This window comes from Elephantulus edwardii, unplaced genomic scaffold (assembly GCF_000299155.1).
Source record: "Elephantulus edwardii isolate Elephantulus edwardi_28Jun2011 unplaced genomic scaffold, EleEdw1.0 scaffold00195, whole genome shotgun sequence".
Taxonomy (NCBI): Eukaryota; Metazoa; Chordata; class Mammalia; order Macroscelidea; family Macroscelididae; genus Elephantulus; species Elephantulus edwardii.
Genome location: NW_006399945.1, coordinates 3,667,860 through 3,691,605, shown reverse-complemented (window position 1 = coordinate 3,691,605; position 23,746 = coordinate 3,667,860). Strand labels below are relative to the sequence as shown.

General features: G+C 42.3%; 1 pseudogene; it reads right to left on the bottom strand.

Annotated features, from left to right (window-relative positions):
- The window catches only part of LOC102844005, a 35,357-nt pseudogene extending 28,198 nt beyond the window's left edge, over positions 1–7,159 (bottom strand).
- Positions 7,160–23,746: the final 16,587 nt, after the last annotated feature.

The window sequence follows — 23,746 nt, the reverse complement described above, 5'->3', positions numbered from 1 at the left end:
TCATCCTCTTCATCGGTGGCAAGTTTCACCTCTTTCTGTGGAACTTTGTTACCACCTGCAGGGACAGGTGTACTTAAGAGTTTCACATCCTCCTCCTCTTCATCCTCTGACTCTGCATCTTCCTCCACAGCTACTAAGTGTTGTCCACTTATATGTGATCTCTGAGTTGGTTCTGACTTGACAGAAATGAATCTGAGTTTACAGTTATAATTGTAGTTATAGATGAAATATAATGATAAGCTGAAGTTCTACCTTTTGTACCAACGAAGGCAATCTTGTTTCTAAATAGGGTCCATGACAAGTGGTCAGTTAAGGGTTTCGTATGTGTAGGAGAAGGGTGGGCCCTCGTGGGCCCTGGACTCTAATCTCCTTCATGTGTTATTCTATGAATGGAGAGAATAGACACAGACACAGAGAAGTGGCTATGTGAAGATGTATCTGAAAAATCGCACCAACAGAAAAGCAACTTCCTCTAAAATCTTTCACCCAAATGATAATGGAACATTTAAAAATGTTTAAGCAAATACTTTTTTTAAAAAGTAAATAGAAATTATATAAAAAATCAAGAGTTACTGGAAACGGGTAAAGAGAAGACAAGATTTCCTCTTAGAGTGGACGGAGAGCTCAGGGCCCGGTCAACACACTCTTCGAGAAGCTGGACTGCTAGCCTCTCAGACTGTGAGACAACACATTTCAGTTCTTTGTTGGTGTAGTTGTTAGCTGTTATCAAACTATATCTGACTCATAGTGATCCTGCACACAACAGAACAATACCTGCCCTATTCCGAGTGCCTCCTTCCAGTTTCTGCTGTGCTTCCACTCTGTTGCGGTCATCATGTCAATCCACTTCATAGAAAATCTTTCTCTTTTTCATTGATCCTCCACTAGAAAGCCACCAATTGTGTGGTATTTTGTTACAGCAACCTTAGGAAGCTAATACACATACATACAATATCATCTTCTCAGCAAGTATAGGAGGTAGGTGAGTTCTGAAGAAACTGAGCATGAGAAGAGAAACAATTTGCCCCAAGTCATACAACTAACAAATAAAGGAAACAAAATATTTGGTACTTTGGTAGACATGGTGGCCATGGTGGGGTGGATTTGGAGAAGTGAGTCATCCATTCACAAGGTTAACGAGTCACTTTGAGCATCCATTGAATGTCCCAGGTCCTGTATCACTAAACCAGGCTCCTAGTGTCCTCAATAGGCCAAACTGCCCCTATAAAGCAAAGGCTCTTGCTGAGGTGGATGCTTCTCCAATCCCCAGGAGCAAAAGAAATGGTGTCCTTCCACCCCATAGCCCTGCAGAGAGCTCTGTGGCTGCAGAGCAGAGTGACACCTTTTTATAGGGAGGCACAGAAATGATCATTTTAGAATTGCTTTCTAATCTGCAAGGCTTTTTCCTTTCTCTCTTTTTTTCTCCTCTTTCAAAAAAGGTCTCTATTGTATCCTATTGTGCACTAGCTGCCTGACTTCTGGGTTTTTTTTCTCTCCCTGTCTCATTAAGATGGATGGGGTTGCTGCCTTATTAATAATTGGGAAGGTTCCTCTTTGTTCCCTTTTCCTCTCCTCACTAACGATGCCCTGCCCCAGTGGCTCCATAAAGAGCCTTCCAGCCCCTCGGGGCAACCAGAGCACCTTCCCTGTGCTCAGGGCACTGGCTGCCAAACAGGTCCCTTTGCCAAACCAGAGCATCCGGTGCCAGGAGTAGAGTCTTCCAAATGTTCTCACCTCCAGAAGTCTGGAGGTGCTTTGAGAAACAAAACAAAACAGAGGGCTGGAGATGACCACAGAGATGGTATCATCCAACCAGAGGGAACCCTAGGGGCTTGCCCAAGGTCAACCAGAAGCTAGAGTCAAGAAACCCAAATCCTGGTCCTGGATCTGTCCATGGCCCCTTCCCACACTGTTCCCTCGTTGGCTATTCCTCAGGGGTTGTCAACACTTATTTAAATAATGTTACAAACGTGTACTATGATTATGTTGGGTGGAGGGTGGATTCAGTTGTTCAATTAGTTCAGTCAACATACATGTTGTGAGGGTCGATTGTGTGCTAACTGGAAGGCCGGAGGTGGGAGTCCACTCTAGGGTGCTCTGAGAGAAAGATTTAATGAAGTTTCCAAGATCTGCCCCTGAGAACCCTGTGGAACACTGTTCTCCTCTGACAAACACAGAGCCACCATGGGTCAGAATTGACTCAGCGGCCACTGGCCTTGTTCATATGTCAAGCACTGTTCTAGGCATCGAGGGCACAGCGGTGGGCAAGGAGGGCAAACAGTCTTCTTTCTTAGGATAATACATGATTCAACAAGAAGATACTAGAAAATGGAAAACACGGTTTAAAAAGATCAGCTAAAAAATTTCTTGTCTTCAAGCCAGACCCTCCTGTGTGTTTTCAGAGGTTGTAAATTGCACAGGAAGGTGAAGCTGGTGAATTCAAATCACCTGCTTTCTGATGAGCAGCACAACCCCTTACCCACTAGGCCACCAGACAGCCTGATTATATCCAGAAGGTGCAGATTAGAGAAGTGACATTTGGTTTGAAACCTGAAGGAAGATAAAGGGTAGTTCTGACTCCCCAGGTAAGGCCCTTAGAAGCCCAGGCCTGTCACGTATGCAACAATTACGGAGCAAGCAGACATCAAGTGGCATGTGATTGTTATTTTAGCTGGACTTAGCTGGAGGTTCCAAGAGGAAAGACGCAGCTAGCATCAGTTAGTTCAGGGCTAGCCAAAGAAGGGGTGTTTAAGCGGGACAGACAGCTCCGGAGCTGGCGCAAGAGGCAGAAAGCACATGGGCTGTTTCGGAAACGGTGAGATTATCCGGCCAGGTGTGTGGTAACCCGCTTGCCCCTTTGTCCTGAGTTATGTTACCTGCTGTTTGCTGTTACTTTAACGCTGCAGGGCTCCTCACTCCTAATATATCTTCCCCATTCCAGAAGTACTGGACCAAATCTATGGGTGCAGGGAGGCAGGGAGAATTGTCTGGAGACCATTGGATCTGCCCTCAGACCTTGCCCCTAGAGTTTGTTCAGCCCTCCCTCACAAGCACTGAGCCCCCCTAAACAGTAAGAGCTTTAGGTAGGAACATCCAGGTGTAAAAGGGACTTTCTAAAAGAGAGGTGCAGATCTTGCTAGCTAGCCAGAAGTTTGCAAGAGCCTCTGGATGTGTAAATTACATTCCGCTCACAAGTTTAGACTTCACCAGGCCTGCCCTCGATCCATACAGCAGGAGCTACCCCAAACCTTGAACTCTCTGCCACCTTCTTCTGAGAATTGCAGGCACATGTCCTAAGAACCCCTTCAGTGTTTCTCTGTGGACAGAGCCCGCTCATCTCTGTTCCCCTTCCCCAAAAAGGAATGAGAAAAAAAAAAAGATAAATATGATAACTTGATTTTTATAGTGCTACTTGGTTTTCTTTAAGCACTTCCCCCTTTATGCTGTGGGCTTAAAAAATAGAGCTATTCACCCAGTCAAATAAGACAAGGATCTCTCTGCACACAGACATGCCCAGTTTGAGGGATCCCAGCCCCATGTCCCCCTCCTCCACACCCTCCTGTCAAGAAGATTAATGCCCTCTCTCCAACCTGTGAATGGGAGGCTGGGCTGTCACTGACCTTCGAAGGGATGACATCCACGTTAGCATGGGTGTGGGAGAGCTTGTCGGAGCTCGTGCACACACCCCCCACACACACACACACGTATTCTCCCAGAATCTATCAGGGGAGGCTTTTATGTTTAACTTAGCTTTGGAGTGGAATCAACATTTATCATAGTGCCGAAGTGAAGGAATTATGTTGATCCTCCAATACTTCTGGGAGCGACAGCTTCCATGTGGGATATATCCCATCTGGGAAGAATCAGAATGGATCAGGATCCATTCAGTTCTAGAAATTAATCTCTCAGTCTGATTGCGTTATCTCTACAAATTGAGTAGACTCACACAGTAGTATTGTGGGCCTGCAGTCCCTGAATTTCCTGATCAGAACAGTAACTTGCTAAATAAGGAATGCAGTCGGCATTTACTTAGTGTCTGCCCCACATGCAATATTTTGTCAGGAATGTAGACATTGAACTGAATAAGGCACGATCTGTCCTGTGGTCAGTCACCTGCTCTGGCTGCCTTCTGCTCTGCTCTCCTGCCTCGGAATCAAGCTGGCTTTTCTCCTACCACTCTCATTGAGGGGGTTGTTGTTGTTGTTGTTGTTGTTATGTGCCGTCGAGTCGTTTGCGACTCATGGCGACCCTATGCACAACAGCCCTAAACCCTGCTCTGTCCTGTGCCAATCGCACTGCCTCTGACACGCCCATTCCGATTACCCCAGTCACTGAATCAATCCATCTCATAGAGGGCCTTCCCATCCTGTGCCATCCCTCCACCCTCCCAAGCATGATGTCCCTCTCCAAGGACCCGTCATCCCTCCTGGCAACATGTCCAAAGTATGTCAGATGAAGCCCCAGAATCCTTGCCTCCAAGGAGTAGCTTAGTTTAATCCTCTCCAAGACGAATCTGTTTTCCTGGCAGTCCATGGTACGTTCAGTACTCTTCTCCAGCACCACAGCTCAAAGCCATCAACTCTCCTTCTGTCCTCCCTAGTCATAATAGTCTTTCCCCTTCATAACTGTGGTTATAATACTGAAGCTGGAGGCCCATAATCTGTACTCGGTCCCTAGTCAGCTCTTGCCCACGTGCCTGACTCTTCTTGATTTACTTCTTAACCCTAACTACATAAGTTCTTGAGCATTTTTTTTTTCTCATCTCAACATGACAATAATCATAGTTCTCTTACAACCAGCTGTCATTGACTTGTTATTGATTCATGGCAAACCTGGATGTGCCAGAGTGGACTGGTGCTCCACTGAGTTACCAGATCAATGGCTCATTTTTTGGAAGCAGATCACCGAGTCTTTCTTTCAAGGATCCTATGAGGAGACCCCAACCTCCATCCTTTCAGTTAACAGCTAAATGTGTGAACTCTTTTGCACAACCATGGTCTCCAAGAATCTTTTAAGGATATAGTAATGCATTCAATTAAGATACTACATTTAAAAGTTCAATAAGGCTTTCTCATTAATATTCATCACCTCCAAAATGTTAGTTATAATAGTTGAGGTGTTTTTTCCCCTGAAAATTTTTTATTGTGATTGAAGTGAAAATTTATAAAACAAATCCATTTTTAAAAAATTTATTCAAATATTTATTGAAGAGCTAGGTAGATACAAAGTTTATAAAACATGTTCAAAAAAGGTGAGGTCAATACACAAGTGAAAAGCAGAGTATGGTTCACTGAATCACAGCAGTCAATAGAAAGTGCCTTTGCTTCCAGCCTGCACAGGGGTATGGCTGGGTGGCAAATCAGGAAAAGGAGTAAGATTCAAATAGAAGACATCAACAAACGAATGGCTAGAGAAGCTGTGGTATATTCGCACAATGGAATACTATGCTGCATTAAAAAACAAGGAACTCATGCAATATTATTCAAAATGGTTGACTCTGGAGAACATTATGCTGAGTGAAATATCCCAGTCACAAAAGGACAAATATTACATGATGCCACTGTTGTAGAATGGGACTGTCCTTGGGGTTGGGGAGAGACTGAGTAAGATGGGTTCAATAATGTATACTGCACTGAAACAGAGGAGGGAGAAAACTGTTTAAAAGAGATATATGACTAGGTATTGCTGTCATCACAGGAGTCTAGAGCGAGGGCTGCATGGTGGAGGGGACCTGGGGGAGGGTTTGTAAAACAATGAAAGAATCTTTTCTTTTACTTTTCCATAATTTTTGACTCATGTACTTATAACTTGTTAGTCAAATTTGTGTCTTCTAGGTTGCAACACCCCCATGATACATCTTCAAGGATATGAACATGTACGGCCAAGCACAATCAATAAGAGTGCATCTAAATTCCAAAATCAATCTCCATAATAGTCTATGTGTTTCCTACTGCCAAAGGGGCCCTTTAGAGTAGTGAGAGAAGATCTTCACCCTGAAACCCACAGCGTCCCTTTTCAGCAGGAAGTAGCTAAGAGAATACGCCATCCCCTTTTCCTTATGACTCAGGGTGAAGTCTCTCTCAGGGAGGAGTGATAGGGAATGGCAAAGGACACACCGACAAAGGAGATTAATCAGAACTGGCTTTGACAAGCACTGTGGCATTTGGACAAGAACAAACTGGGAGGAGGGTAGAGAGAATAGTGCAACAATGAATGAATGGAAACCCAAAATCTCTGTAAATGTTTATGAAAATTAATAAAATATAGAAAAAAAAACAAATAGAAGACTTCAGTCTGGATTGTTAATGATACTCAGTATCGACTCTATTTATCTCTCCTTTTTCTCTCCCCATCTTTGGGCTTAATTTACCAGTAGTGCCCAGGACTGTTAATGCGCTTTTTCTATACTTGCTTGCAATTTTTGCTTTAATATCTTCTACAGAACTAGGTCCTTTGGAGTTTTGGGAGTCTTTTCCTGTTTTTTGAAAGATTCTTGTCCTTTTGGTCGTGGAGTTGATTGTTTTGAGTCTTTTCCATTCTGGTTTGATTTTCGTGCATTTTTGGCTGGAGTATCCCATAGAGATTTCTTCACTGGTGCTTTTTCTTCAGCCTCATCATCATCAACCTCGTCATCATCATCATCATCTTCAGCAGCAGCATCGTCAGCATCATCATCGTCATCCTCTTCATCGGTGGCAAGTTTCACCTCTTTCTGTGGAACTTTGTTACCACCTGCAGGGACAGGTGTACTTAAGAGTTTCACATCCTTCTCCTCTTCATCCTCTGACTCTGCATCTTCCTTCACAGCTACTAAGTGTTATCCACTTATATGCACCGGCCCTGAGCCACACTTCTATCGTAAGACGGCAGGTGGTGGTATTTCAAAGTCCCCAAGCGAAACCGTTGGCTGTACGAACATTTTCACAGTTGCCAGTGTTACTTTAATTGGGCTGCCCTCATAATTCATCGCCTCTGCTTCAACAATGTGCAATTCATCCTTTGCACCAGCCCCTAAACTGACCGTTCTTAAAGATAACGGGTGCTCATTTTCATCATTATCCACCTTAAAATGATAATCTTTGTCAGCTTTCAGTTCACAACTGAAAAGGTAGTTTTGGGGCTGCAGGGGGCTCATGTCCATATCCATTGAATCTTCCATGGGTTGGGGGCTCACGTTTATGAGGGAGAGGACGGCAATAAAACCCATTGTTACAAAGAACAGCCACGCAGGATGGAATCACAGCAGGGCTCAATTTTCCATTTAACCAGTTATGTCCATTTTGTCCTGAAGCTTTTTTAAATTTTTTCTAGAATGTAGAACTCTCGAGTATCTACAGTATAGTAACTGAGGTAGGATCATCTTTAGCTCCCCAGTCCAAGCTTAAATCTTTGTACACAATTGTTGTTAGGTGACATTGAGTCACTGACAAACTTGAGCCCATAGCTGCAGTCACTGTGTCAATGTATCTCATTAAGGGTCTTTCTCTCCTTTGCTGACCCTCTCTACCTTTCCAGGCATAATGTCCCTTTCCAAGGAGTTGTTGTTGTTGTTGTTGCCAGAAATGGCGTTTACATCCTGGGAACCAGGAGGCAGTTGTCAAAACAGAGCAAGGAAACTCTGCATGATTCAAAATTGGGAAGGATGTGCATCAAGGTGTGTCCAATCTCCATATCTTTTCAATCTATATGCGAAACAGATTATCTGGGATGCTGGGCTCTGTGAAGAGAAGTGTGGCATCAGGATTGGAGGTAGACTCATCAACAATCTGCATTATGGATATGATACAACCTTGCTTGCTGAAACTGAGAAGAACCTAAATTGCTTGCTGCAGAGGATCAAGAACTGCAGCCTTCAATATGGATTGAGACTCAACATCAAGAAAATGAAGATTCTCACCACTGGACCAACTGGCAGCATCATGATGGAGGATGAAGAAATTGAGATTGTTGACAGCTTCAGTTTGCTTGGCTCTACAATCAGCACTTCTGGTACCAGCAACCAGAAAATTAAAAGATTAATTGCATTGGGAAAGTCTGCTGTCAGAGACCTCTCCAAACTACTGAAGAGCAACAATGTCAGTCTGGAGAATAAGGAGCACCTGATACAAGCCATTGTCTTTGCAATTACTTACTATGCATCAGAAAGCTGAACAATGACTACGGATGAAAAAAGGAGAGTTGATGCCTTTGAGCTTTGGTGCTGGAGAAAAGTATTGAATCTATCACGGACTACTAGGAGAACAAACAAGATTGTCCTGGAGAGGGTGAAGCCAGAATGCTCCTTGGAGGCAAGGATTCTGAAGCTTCATCTGACATATTTTGGACATGTTGCAAGGTGAGATTGGTCCTTGGAGAGGGATATCATGCTTGAAAGGGTGGAGGGACAGTTCAGGAGAGGAAGACCCTCGATGAGATGTATTGATTCAGTCACTGGGATAAAGAGGATAAGTGTGTTGGAGACATTAAGATTGGCAAGGGATAGAGGAGGGTTTAGGGCTGTTGTACATAGGGTGGCTATGAGAAGCAGACGACTCCATGGCACATAACAACAACAACAACAACAGCAAACCCAAAGAATGCTTACTGATGGTTATTTAAGCCATTAGGGTGTATGGTGGGAACTAATTCTCGTAGAAGAAATACATTTCAACACCAATGAAAGTATCAAAAGAAGTAAACTAAACTCTAGTTTAAACTCTAAGTAAAGTGTTCCATCCATGACTGTAACATTTACTTTCACCCAATGGTGCCATTCAGTGTCTCTGACAAAGTTAAATTGCCTTCAACTCTGTCTCCCCATGACTTTGGAAAGTTCTTCTGGACAACGATTTTCTTTTATAAAGATTATCTATCACTTAATCATTAAGCCTAGTGGTGTATTCTCAATGCCAAGGTCCGTATTCTGGTTCCTATCTTAACGTGTGTGCCAAGGAGTGAGTGGTCACAGCCAACAGCACCTTGACCTTGGACAAGAAGCATGGATGCCACGTGGAAAGGATACTACTGACTGGTTTCACCTGAATGGTGAGGACTTCAGTATCCCAGGGACAGGGTGTGAATGAGTGTGGATTCATCCACAAGATATCAAAGAAGAGCTGTTATAAGAATACCTCCTGATGCCCTGTAAGTCTCCCAGCTTTGTCTTCCTAAAGCACAGTTCTGAGCACATGCCTCAGAGGTATCCAGAAGCTTAGGATGGTTGTTGTTGCTGTCAAGTTGAGTATGACTCACAGCAACCCTATGAACAGCAGATCTGAACCCCATCCTATCCTGTGCCATCTTCACCCTTCCTGACATACTCAAGCCCATTGAGGCACTTACTGTGTCAATCCACCTGGTCAAGGGTCTTCCTCACCTTCCACCCTTCCCAGCATCATGCTCCTCTCCAAAGAATATCCCCTCCTAGCAACATGCCAAAGTCTGTGAGGCGAAGCCTCATCATTCTTGCCTCCAAAGAGCACTTTGGCTGTACCCTCTCCAAGACATATTTATTTGTTTTTTTGGAAGTCCATGAGATACTTAATGCTCTCTTCCAACACTACAACTCAAAGGAATCAATTCTTCTGTCATCCCTATTGATTGTCCAATTCTCAGATGCATAGCAAATGATCAGAAAGACCATGGCCTCAATCATTCTCACCTTAGTCCTCAAACTGATATCAATACTCCTCAGTAATTTGGAGAGGTCCCTAACTGCAGAATTTCCCAATGCAATATGTCTCCTGATTTCCTGACTGCTGGTACTAAGGGTGTTAGCTGGATCCAAGTAAGATGAAATTGTTGACAGTTTCAATTTTTCCTCCATACACCATGTTGTTGCCTTTGTTTTCCTGACATTGAGATGTAGTCCAAATTGAAGGCTGCATTCCTTGATCGTCTATAACAAGTGCCTCAAGTCTTCCATACTTTCAGGAAGCAAGGTTGTGTCATCTGTATAGTATAGGTTATTGATGAGTCTCCCTCCAATCCTAATGCCACATTCCTCTTCATAGAGTCTGTTGTTGTTGTTATGTGCCATTGAGTTGCCTGTGACTCATAGTGACCCTATGTACAACAGCCCTAAACCCTTCTCTGTTCTGCACCAGTCTCACTCTCTCTGACACACCTACCCCCGTTACCCCAGTCACTGAATCAATCCACCTCATAGAGAGTCTTCCTCTCCTCCACTGTCCCTCCACCCTCTCAAGCATTAAGTCCTTCTTCAAGGACTGATCCCTCCTTGCAATATGCCCAAAGTTTGTCAGATGAAGCTTCAGAGTCTTTGCCTCCAAGGAGCAGCCTGGTTTAACCTTCTCTAGGATGTACCTGTTTGTTTTCTTAGCAGTCCATGGTATATTCAATACTCTTCTCCACCACCACAGCTCAAAGACATCAATTCTCCTTCTGTCCTAGTGATTGTCCAACTCTCTGACTTATAGCCTCTCAAATAATTTCTCAGCACACAGATTTAATAGGCATGGAGGGAGAATACAATCCTAAAACACTCCCTTCTTAATTTTAAACCATCAAGTATTCCCGTGCTCTGCTTGCACAACAGACTCCTGGTCCAGATACATGTTTCGCATGAGCACAATTAAGTACTCTGAGCCTGGGGTAGCTCTTGACTATATACGCTGAAATGCTAACTTCTGGCCCCTCTGCAATTTGACTTGAAACAATTCCTCCAGACTTATTCCCACTCACTTCTACTCCACCCCCAAACCAAAGCCTTTCCCCGAACAAGGCTTTCCCAAGTCCAGCCTCACTGGTTTTGCTTCTTGACAGGCTTAACATGCTACCTACATCACTTGAAATCTACCCTCCTGCCCCTCCAGATTTAACACAATTTCCCTTCCACTTACATGAAGTCTTCCCTGGGCATGTCAGCAGGATCTGCTCTCTGAATGCTTATGACAAATTGTACTTTACTAAGCAGAAGCATCTCAAGTGGTATGTATAGTCCATAGGGAGGTGCTCTGTTTACCTAGAGTTGAGTCTCCCTGGCATTTCCAATCTACCTGCCTCTCCTTGAGAGAAAGATAGGCAATCTCTTCCCGTGCAATTTACAACCTCTGGAACCCAGTGAAGGGTCAGCTTTGAGTCAATTCTGACACAATGAGAATGAAGGGAAAGAGAGAAGGGGAATTCCTGGGAGTTACAAATCATTAACTGCTAAGAGTAAGTTTGGTGGTTTGAGTACACCCAGAGAACGTTGGAAGACAGGTCTGACACTCCACTGCAATGACCGAAAAGCCTGTGGAGCGCAATTCTACTCAGACAGGTGAGACCACCAGGAATCAAGCAACTCAATGACAACTGGTGGGCAGCCCTCATGTTTCCTTCCCCTGCTGTCTCAAAGAGTAGAGACCTATTCTTTAATGTTTCCCCATGACCCATTTACAATGTCATAGATCGCTGGATGGATGGATAAATGAGGAGTGGGTAGATGGAAGGAGGGCGGCAAATAGGGAAGACAGGCAAGCGATTGATGAATAAACAAAAGACCTATTGCCCTGGGGTCCCACCAGCTCCACAGTAAGCAACCAGAGGCCCGGTTTATGGAAGATGGAATGGTGAGAGTTCAGGCTCATTTCTGAATGGTTTCTTCCTGCCCCTCCTCCTTTCCCGAGACCTCCCTTTGGCAGCATTTGTCACAGAGGCTCATTGAGGAAAAATTATGCAAAAGTAGAGCAGGGGTGGCCCTGCTCCGTGAAATCCTCTTCTTCAAGGGCCACTGCCCCCACAGGAAAACAGTGAATGACAGATGAACCTGCTGGGCCCCCTTTATCCAGAGGCCCTGACACCCCGGAAGCTAACTGTGACCACACACAGCAGGACACACACGCAATCCCCTCAACCACTAAGTCACTGTTGTCATTGGCAGTGACAAATTCTCCATGCTGCATAGACACACAAAAGCCCCAGCCAATGCCAAGCAGCAAGAAAAGCCACGTTCAACAATGACACTCTTCAGTTAACCAGAACCTCGCTTATGGCAATCTTCATTTATCGAGATTCTTTTTATTCTGTTTTTCACTTATGTCTCAGTACCCTCTCTAGAAGAAAAAGAGAAATAATTCAAGAAAACAAATTGATGTTAGAATGTGGCCAGCACTCTAAAGGAGATCACAGTTGGAACTCCTGGATAGAACAGGAGAAAAATGCAGAACAAACTCAGAATCATGAAAAAGATTAGGTTTACTGGTCTCAAAGGCCAACAGAACCCCCAAGACTACAACTCTTAGACACATTTCGAGCCTGGAACTGAGCTCACCCCATGACTCAACTTTAATCCTAAAGATCCAGGCCTATAAGATAAGCAGTAACACCAGGGAGGTAAAAACTCCTCAGAAGAACCAGTACCAAAGAGACCCAAAGGGCAACATTGGCTCAGTGATAAAAATTAGAAGGCAGGAAGGGCCAGGAAAGGATTATCGAAAACAGGAAGAACAGAGAAGACATGAAAAGAACTTTGTGGAGGTTGAAATCATTGTCACAGAATTATAAACTTGGAATGGAAAACAATTTCTAAACTTTCACCTAAATCACAATAAAAAAAGTTAAAGAAAAGGAAGTAGTGTGTTAAAAATGAGTTTCATTAAAAACAAAAACAAAAGAAAAAAAAAAAAGAGAGAGAGAAGGAATGATTTTTCACCTAGAGTTTCAGTGACAATTTTAGCAAAATCATGAGACGTTCTGGCCTAAGTCAGCAAATGCAGCCATTCTTAGGTCCAGCCTGGTTTTTAAGTCAGGGATAGCCTGTATTTACTTTTCAATCATCTCAGTTCATGAGCTCTGGTGGCTTGTTGTTACTGTTCTTAGGTTGCCTTTGAGTCAAGTATGACCCATAGCAACCCTATGAACAACAAACAGATCTGAATCCTGTCCTATTCTGTGCCATCTTCACACTTCCTGACACATTAGAGCCTGTTGTGGCAGTTACCTTGTCGATCCACCTGCCTGAGGGTCTTCCTCTCCTTTACTGACCCTCCATCTTTCCAAGCATCATGCCCCTTTCCAAGGAATAGCCCTTTCTAGCAACACACCCAAAGTATGTGAAGCAAAGTCTCATCATCTTTGCCTCCAAACAGAACTCTGGCTACACCCTCTTCAAGATATTATTTGTTTGTTCTTTTGGCAGTTCAACATTCTTCTCCAATATCACAGCTCAAAGGCATTAATACTTCTGTCATCCTTATTCACTGTCCAGTTCTCAAATGAAAGCAAGTGATCAGAAAGACTAGGGCTTGAATCAGACACACCTTAGCTCTCAAAATGACCTGATAATATGGAGAGGTCCCTAACTGCAGACTTTCCCAGTGTAGTATATCTCCTGATTTCCTGACTGCTGTTATCAAGAATGTTAATGTAGATCCAAGATGAAGCTGTCAATAGTTTCAATCTTTTCTCTATCATGATGTTGCCTATCAGTCCAGTGCTAAGAATCTTTGTTTTCTTGACACTGAGGTGCAATCCATATTGAAGGCTGTATTCTTTGATATTCTTCAACAATTTAATGCTTCAAGTCCTCTTCCCTTTCAGCACCCAAGGTTGTGTCATCTGCATAATGCAGGTTAATGATGAATCTCCTTCCAACGCGAATACCTCATTCTTCTTCATAGAGTCCAGCAAATAATTTGCTCAGAATATAGGTTGAATAGGTATGGAGAAATAGGTATGCACTTCCTTCTTATTTTAATCTATTTAGTGTTCCCTTGCTCTGTTTGCACCACATCCTCCTGGTAGGTTTCTCATGAACACAATTAAGTGCTCTGCAATTCCCATTCTTCTCAATGTTAGCTATACGTTGTTATGATTCACAGTCAAATCTTTTGCTTAGTCAATAAATCATAAACAGACATTCTTCTGGTATTCTTTAGCAGAGGCATCTGACATCAGCAGTAATATCTATCATCTGTCATCACTGTAATATCCCTGATGCCACAGCCTCTTCTAAATCCTGCTTGAACATCTGGCAGTTGCCTATCTATGCATTGTTCTAGCCGTTTTTGAATTCTCTTCAGCGGTATTTTACTTGCAGGTAATGCCCCCGGAATAGACGGTATACCAATTGACATATTTCAGCTAACAGATGATTCCCTGGATGTGCTCACCAAGTTGTGCCAAGAAATCTGGAGAACAACCACTTGGCCAAATGATCGGAAGAGATCTATATTTGTTCCCATCCCAAAGTAGGGTGACCCAGCTGAGTGTGGAAACTACAGAACAATATCATTGATTTCACATGCAAGCAAGATTCTACTAAAGATTATCCAAAAACGACTGGAACAGTACATCAACAGAGAACTGCCAGAAGTCCAGGCTGGGTTTAGAAGGGGTCATGGTACTAGGTTATGTAGCTGATGTTAGATGGATCTTAGCTGAAAGCAGGGAATACCAGAAGAATGTCTATCTGTGTTTCATTGATTATGCAAAGGCATTTGACTGTGTGGATCATAACAAACTGTGGCTGACTCTGAGAAGAATGGAAATCCCAGAACATTTAATCGTGCTAATGCAAAACCTATACTTGGACCAAGAGGCAGTCATCAGAACAGAGCAGGGCAACACTGCATGGTTCAAAATTGAGAAGGGTGTATGCCAGGGATGCATCCTATCTCCATACCTTTTCAACCTGTATGCAGAGCAAATTATCCGAGAGGTTGGGCCCTATGAGGAGAAGCGTGGTGTTAGGATTGGTGGAAGATCTATCAACAATCTGCGTTATGCAGATGACACAACCCTGCTTGCTGAAACTGAGGAGGACCTCATGCACTTACTGCAGAGGGTCAAGGACTGCAGCCTTCAGTATGGACTGAGGCTCAATGTCAAGAAGACAAAGATTCTCACCACTGGACCAATCGGTAGCATCAGGATGGATGGCGAAGAGATTGAGATTGTTCACAGCTTCAGTTTGCTCGGCTCCATGGTCAACACTCTTGGCACCAGCAGCCAGGAAATAAAAAAAAAAAAGTATTGCAATGGGGAAGCCTGTTGTTAGGGACCTCTCTAATGTACTCAAGAGCAACGGTGTCTCTCTGGAGACTAATGTGCGTTTGATACAGGCCATGGTCTTTGCAATCACTTGTTATGCATCAGAGAGTTTCCAGCACAATTTACCATGTGATTATCTGACTTAAAGTGTCCAGAGATAGTCCATCTCATCTTACTAATGCCTAGTATGTCAATGTTCATGCCTTCCATTTAATTTTTCACAATTTCTCATTTTCTAACATTCAAGCTATGTGCATTCCATGTTCCAATTATTAGATTATTTTATTAGGTTATGTTTGCCATTATTTTTCCTCATTTTGACTGACTTCCATTCTGGGTTCTATCACTACTACTATAACTATTCACATTCCTCACTGTTCATAGGGTTTTCAGAGGCCTGTTTAAGAAGTGGTTGGCCAATCCGGCATGAATGAATATGTTTCCCACACTGAGTAGCAAGACTTGGGGCAGCACAACTAGAAGCAAACAAGAGTTGAGGGAGACCCTGAAGGCAGGACCCTGGTGATGGTGGTGGATAGACTGCATAGACTTTGGCACTCCTGTGGAGAAACTGTGGCAAGGTGTGACCAGAGGCTTCTTGTATTTCTTGTTGGACACAGTTAAATATTTTGCAGTGCTCACCAGATGATTAAGGCAAAGCTGACTTATAACTGCTCTGAGGCAAACCTTACTGTATGATTTGGATTTAACTGTTGTTGAGGAAACCAGAGGCTTCTTGAATTTGTATTGCTGAACTAAAACTGGAGCCTGGACTAATAGAGGACTAATTGTGACTGGACTGCTGGGCTAAAATCTGGATTTGCTTTGAGTGATAGTCTTTGCCTCTCCCACTTTCCAACTTACTTCCCTAATAAATCCCATTCTCAGCATCACAACTCTGAGTCTGTAAGTCAACAATGAATAAATGAACCTCTTACTGTTAGTGTGGCTCCAGGGGCACCATGTGGCTGGGCTACAGGCTTTTTATCTGCTTTCTATTCTGGGGCAATGTGGGTTTATACTATTCTCACTCATGCCCATGTTCCATTTTCGGCTCTTTAGGCAACAGTAAAGCAACCTCACTTGCCATTGCTATTGTTAGGTGCTATCAAATCAACTATGACTCATAGAGACCTTATTATGAACTAAGATCTGAACTTGGCCCTATCCTGTACCATCCTCATAATCTCTGTCATACTCAAGTCTTTTGTGATAGTCACTTTGTCAATCCATCTCATTGAGGATCTTCTTTTTCACTGACTTTATACCTTTCCTGGCATGATGTCTCTCTCCAAGTAATGGTTCCTCCTGAAAATTTACCCAAAGTTAATAAGACAAAGTGTCACTATCCTTGCTCTAAGGAGCACTCTTACTGTACTTCCTCCAAGACAGATTTATTTGTTCTTTTGACAGTGTGTTCTTTTGTTTTACTGAAAACTACTGTGATGAAAAGACATCTTATAATTTTAAAATACTTGTTCAAGATTTATTATAATCATAACACATCTTCTTAAACTTTTTCTTATACACTTAATGGGAGAGGTGAAGAAATTCATATCCCTGACATCACAGTTGCTTGAAATGTCCCAGTCCACCATGCAGACAGTATTTATATCATACAGTAAAAGTTGCAAAAGTCAGAACGTATGTAAGAAAAAAAGCTGTCAAATAAGAAATGCAAACATCTTTCACTAGTATAAAGAAATAGGAAAGTGATGAAATGGCACCCTGTCAAAGGCAGAAAACTTTGAGAACCAGGGAAAACAAAGCAGTCCCCAATGAATTCTGGCTCTCACAGGTTTAACTCTACATTTTTGACAGTATCTTTAATAATCTTATCCAACACATCATTTCAAAGGCATCAATTCTTCTGTCATTTTCATTCATTGTCTAACTTTCAGATGCTAAAGAAACAACTGAAAATACAAAGGCTTGGATCTAGTGCACCTTAATCTTTAAATTGACAATCTTCCTCTTTAAAAGTTCGGAGAAGTCTTTGACAGTAAATTTCTTTGATGCAACTATTGCTGCCATGAATGTGGATCCAAGTAAAATGAAATAAATGAGAACTTCAGGCTTTTATTCATCTATCGTGATGTTGTCTATTGGTCTAGTGGTAAGGAATTTTATTTCTTGATGTTGTGGTGTGCTCCATTTTCAATGCTCTAGTCTTTGCTCTTCTGCAGTAAGTCTTCTTCATTTTATACAAGCAAGATTGTGTCATCTGCATAACACAGGTGGTTATTCTTCTTCATATAGGCCAGTTTCTTGAATGATTTGCTCAGCAAACAGATTGAAAAGGTAGGAGAAATGATACATCTCTGAAGCACAACTTTTCTGATTTGAAACCTTGTTGTATTTGGACAGCTGCTTTTTGTTCCATACAGAGATTTCTCACGAGCACAATTTAGTGTTCTGGGATTCCCATTTTTCTCAATGTTAGTCATAACTTGTTATGACCCACACAATGAAATGCTTTTGCATAGTCAATGTATTAAAAGTAAACATCTTTCTGATATTCTTCACCAAGATTCATTTGACATCAGCAATAAATATCCCTTGTTCCACAGCCTCTTCTGAACCCAACTTGTAGTTCTAGCATTTCCCTGTCGATGTCAGCCAGTTTTTGGAAAAAATCTTTAGAAAGATTTTGCTTGAATGTAATACTAAAGATATTGTTCAATAATTTCCATATTCTGTTGGGTCACCTTTTTAGGAATGGAAATAAATATGAATCTCTTCTAGTAATTTGGCCAGGTTTTCCATATTTGTTTACAGAGACTGGTAAGCATTATGGTAGCATCTGTTTCCTTAAATACTTCAATTGATATTTCATTATTTTCTGGGGCCTTATTTTTTTACAATGTCTTCAGTTCAGCTTGAACTCGTTCCTTCAGTAGTATTTTTTTTTGTTTTTTTTTTAGTAGTATTGGTTTTTGATCATATGCTACTTCTTGAAATGGTTTTGTTGTCATTGTTGTATATCCTCAAGTCAAAATTGATTCATAACTGACCCGCTAGTGGATTTTCAGAGGTAGATAATTGCACAGGAGGATATTTCCCCTCCTTCTTCTGTGGAGAAGCTGGTGGGTTTGAATCATGTGCTTTTGGGTTTGCAGTGCAGTTTCTTACCTGTAGTCCACCAGAGCTACCGAATCAACTAATTCTTTTTGATAGTGATTCTGTGTATTTCTTCTGTCTTCTTTGGAGGATCATTCAAGATTTTGCCCATAGAATCCTTCAGATTATCAACTACTTACATGCACATTCAAATTGGAGTCACATAAATTAAAACAAGTCCTTGAGAGCAAAAATATGACCTTAAGTATAAGCCGAGTGAATTGGAAAACCATCTTAAGAACAGATTTAATGATTTGAACACTAATGATCAAAGACCAGATGAGTTGTGAAAGGACATTAACTGGGGGGAAAAAGCAAAAGTCATTTAAAAGTCAGGGGGGAAAGAAAAGTCCAAAATAGATGTCAGAAGAGCCTCCCAAACTCACATTGGAATGAAACAAACAAAGGGAAGGACTGCTGTGTTAAGAGAACGGAATTGAATTAACAGAGGAAGATATTTAGCTGGCCAAGAAACACATGAAGAAATGCTCAAAATCACTAACAATAAAAGAGATGCAAATCAAAACCAAAATGACATATCATCTCACTCCAGTAACAGTGACAAAGTTTAACAGGACAGGAAGTAATGAATGTTAGAGAAAATGTGGCAAGACAGGAGGTCTTATGTATTGTTGGTGAGATTATAAAATGGTATAGCCACTCTGGAAGACAGTTTGGCATTTCCTCAAGCTGAATATAGACATTCCATATGACCCAGCTATTCCACTGCTTGGAATATACCCTGAGAAAATGATAATTGAGGCACAAATGGAGATTTGTATACAAGATTTGTTCATAGCAGTATCATTCACCTTCACAAGAATATGGAAACAGCTCAAATATTCAACCACAATCAAATGGATTGAGGAGTTATGGTAGATTCACATGACAGAATACTACGCAGCACATAAGAGCAAGCAATGATTTTGTAAATCACTACCTAAATTGGGAGGGATTGAAGAGTATTATGCCAAGTGAACTAATTCAGTCCCCAAAGGGCAAATAATGTATCAGACCATTACTGTAGAACATGTCTAAGGATCTAAGGAGGAAAGGGGGGAACAGTGGGGTGAGGATGGGCAGGAGGTTATTGTGGTTAATCATAGGATTGCACTATTTGATGGGTGGAGGAAGAGATGGGAAAAGGAAATGGAAAAGATCTGGTGTGAAAAACAAGGTATACAAACTTTGTAAGCAAACCAGTATAAAATAAATATTCTATTTTTTTTTAAAGGCAGAGAACGGAATAATTCAAAGGGCAGACAGTTTGAGAAGACAAAGCAAAGTCTTATAATGAAATATATGTGAAATAGGAGTTGGAAAATGAAAAACATGCTCAGCATTTCTCAAGCTGAAAGAACTGAAAAATAAATTCAAGCATGCCATTGCTGGGGTACACAAAGGGTTTCTTTTGCTGTGGTGGACAGAATATGAACCTTGGATTCCAACAGATGTATATTCAAATTTCTTTCCCATCACACACTCTGTGATTGTGGCACAGTCCTGAAGTTCCCACTTCAGTTTTCTCATCTGTAAGTCAAGGGAAATAACAGCATGGCCTCATCAGATTTCTGTGAGGATTAAGGAAAACATATTTGAAAGTGTGTAGTTAGTGCCTTCTCTGGGGTCCCTGAGTGGTAATGGTTGTTATTAGGTACTATCAAGCTGACTACAGAATTTCTGTGATTGTTGTTTTGCCTTTGTGTGGGAACCAGCTCATAGCAGCTCTCCAGCAGATTTTCAGAGGCAGTAAATCACATGGGAGATTACCCATCCTTTTTCCACAGAGAAACCAGTGGATTCAAGTCGCCTATCTACAATAAATTTAAACTTTGCCTTATCTTGTACCATCTTCACAATCTTTACCATGCTCATTGTTTGCAGCCATTTCACTCTTTATAATTGAAGGCCCTCCTCTCTTTCACTGGCTTTTCCAAGCATGATGTCTTTTTCCTTGAGTGAAGTGGATCTTAGTCTTTAAACTGACATTCCTGCTTTGAGCACTTTAACAATGTCCTTGAGAGTAGATTTGTCCAATGTAACACGACTTTTGATTTCTTTGACTACTCTTACCATGCATGTTGATTGTGGTTCCAAGATGAAAGTATTTTCTCCTTTGTAATGATCCCACCTAATGACTGAGTTCTGGTGGCCTAGTTGTCAGGAGCTGCACTACTAAGGAATGCAGTTCAAATCCACCAGCTGCTCCATGGGAGAAAGGTGGACAATCTCCTGTGTGATTAAACTGCCTTTGAAAACCCACTTGGTGGTCAGCTATGGGTCAGTTCAGACTTAATAGTACATAACAAGAGCAGCAACGACTGAGATATGAAGATTTTCATTTGCTTGATGCTGAGATGTAATTTTTTATTGAAAGACCAATACTTTTCACAAGCAAGGTTCTGTCATGTACATGATTCAAGTTGCTGATGCGTCTAACTCCTATTCTTATATCACACTCTTCTTCTCAAGTTTTTGCTTAGCATACAGATTAGATAGGTGTGGAAAGAGGATACAACTCTAACACACATCATTAATGATTTTAAACCATGTAGTATCCTCTTGTTTGGTAGAAAGACTGCGTCTTGGTCTATGTATAGGTTTTAAATGAGCATGAGTGATTGTTCTGGAATTCCCATTATCTTCAATTTTGTCAATAATGAATTATGATCTCCACAGATGAGTGTCATCATAGTCAACAAAACACAAGTAAACATATATCTACTATCCTCTGCTTTTAGATAAGATCCATCAGACCTCAGCAAAGACATCTTTCTGCCATGGCCGCTTCTGAATCCAGCTTACATTTTGGGCAATTCTCTATTGATGTACTGTTCTAGCCATTTAAAAATTCTCTTCAGAAGGGTTTTACTGGTGTGTGACATTAAAGGTATTATTTTATAATTTCCAAATTTTCTTTTATTATCTTTTTTTGGAATGGGAATAAATATGGGTATCTTTCAGTTAGTTGGCCAGGTAACTGTCTTCCAAATACCTTGTTATAGACTAATGACCATGTGCAGATATGTATCTGTTTGCTGAAATACCTCAACTGGTATTCCATCAACACTAGGAACCTTCCCCCCCCCACCCCCACCCCCAATGACTTCAATGCAACTTGAAATTCTTTCTTCATTACCTCTGGTTCTTAGCCACGTGCTACCTCCTAAAATCATCAGCTATGATATTGCTGGTGCCACAGACTCTTCTAAACCTAGTTTGAACTTCTAGCAGTTTTCTCTCAATGTACTGGTTTTGGGTGATCTTCAGCAATATTTTGCTTTCAGGTGATATTAATGATATTGTTAAAAATGTTCTATATCCTGCTAGGTCACCCTCCTTGAGAATGGAAATGAATATGGATCTCTTCCAGTCAGTTGACCAGGCAGCTGTGCTCCAAATTTCTTAGCATAGTGAGCATATTAGTGAATCTATTAGTTGAAATATATCAAATGGTATTCCATAGATTTCTGGGACTTTAGTTTTTGCCAATAATATAGTTGCTGATGTCACATGGATCTTGGCTGAAAGTAGAGAACCCCTGAAGAATGTTTATTTGTGTTTTATTGATTATGTAAAAATATTTTATTGCATGTGGATCATAACAACTATGGTTAACAGTAAAAAGAACAAGAATCCCATAACACTTAATTATACTAAAATAAAACCCACACCTAGATCCAGAAACTGTTATCTGAATAGTGCAAGGGACCACTGCCTGGTTTAAAATCAAGAAAGGTGTGCATCAGAGTTATGTTATTCTTTGTACTTATTCAATCTGTATGCTGAGCAAATAATTCAAGAAACTGCAATCTGTGAAGAAGAATGTGACATCAGGATTGAAGGAAGACTCATCAACAAACATCCTATGCTATGCAGATGCACTATGCCACAACTTGCTTGCTGAAAGTGAGTAGTTTTTAAGGTGGAGGATCGATTAAAGAGAGGAAAACTCTCAACAAGACATATTGGCACAGTGATGTGTGTCACAGATAATGTGGATGGCACAGGATTTAGCATTCAGAACTGTTGTTCATAGGTTCACTGTGAGTCATACTCAACTCAATGGCATCTACCAACAACTTCCTGAAATAGTTCATAGATGTCAGCCAATTCACTTTGGTACTGTAACTATGTGTATTTACTCCATCTTCTTTTAATACATTATTCAATATTTTGCACATAGAATCTTTCAATACTTCGGGAGATCCAAGATGGTGTCGGAGGCAGAGACAGCGTGGTGAGCTGAGGGAGCAGCAAACCACTTAAAGCAGGGCCACTATGGCCTTCTACAGACTTCGGCTTATTGATAATTGAACAGTTAAGCAGTTGATGACTGGTCTTCAGTGAAGATCGAGGCTCAACAACAGGAATTCAAGGATTCCCAAGGAGGAACGGGTGAGTCTCACAGCTCCCAGCCCCCCCCCCCCAGAGCCCACACTGCGCCGCACAGCCCCTGCAGCTCCATGAGGCTTCCACAGCCAGAACGAATGGATTCCCTCACCCAGGATGGATGCTGGGCACCGGCCCTCCTCAAGACTGGTGCAGTGAAGCCACCACACTGCCACAAGGTGGACTTGTTCTGGAGAGAATTTCTGGAGCCAGGATGGTGGCGGTGGGGGAAGCGGGCGCCCACTGGCCATCCACGCGAGAGGGGCCGTACACACACCGGGTGCCCGTGTGGCAGAGGGGGGGAGGGGGTGTGCCCCCAACTACCGCCCGCACTGTGGGGGGGGGGAACGCGCCTTGCTGGCCACCTGCATGGGAGGCGGCAGATGGGATGTGTGCCCCACCATCTGCAGGTTTGGGTTTCCTTGGACAGGCCAAAGAAGACGATTACCTATACAATGGATTGTTGAAAGTCACTGTGAGTCTGATGACAATTAATAGTGGCAGCACGCACAAAAGGACCGACATCCTAAATGCACCACATATTTTGTTCTGTTGAATGCTTCTACCAAAAGATGGTTAGCCCTGGGGGGGAGGGGGGCAGAGTCTGTTCACAATTCTCAGGTTCCCTTTACCATATATAAAGGGGGAGGGCAGTGACACCTACTTCAAAATATAGTATGACCACTTATGGGGGGGGTAAAAGTGGCAGTGCTAGAATTGGAGACACAATCCCTGACCACATAGTCCTCGGTCAAGTGAGGGGACCAGACTGGAGTAGGGGCAATTGGAGGGGGAGTATATCAGCCAGCTCCTGGGGGTGTTGCCCCGCCCAAGGCAGGCTGCCCTCGGCCCCCAGCTTGGGGCGAGCCGTTGCGGCCCTCAGGGTGAGCTCCTCAGTCCCCGGATTGTGCCATCTGACCCCTGGGTGGGGAAGGAAAAAAAAAGAATGCCTAGGGTATCCAGAGAATGTTATCTAGGCCACCTTCTGCTACCCTCTCCCCCAGTAAACCTGAAAGCAACACCCTCAAAGCCCTTCTATTTGTAACTCACAAGTTTGTTCTCTCTAGGTTTGCTCCCTTTCCTATAGGTAACCTTAACACTGAGTTTTACTCCAGAATTGACCCTGAACCCAGTGCCCGTGACAAAAAGAAAATACAACTGACAGCTAAGGAAGCAAAGGAGGATGGAGCCTCTGGGCTCAACCAGCCATCCCCACTGGACCCACCTGGGAAAACACTTTGCAGTCCAGAGGGGAGCAAAT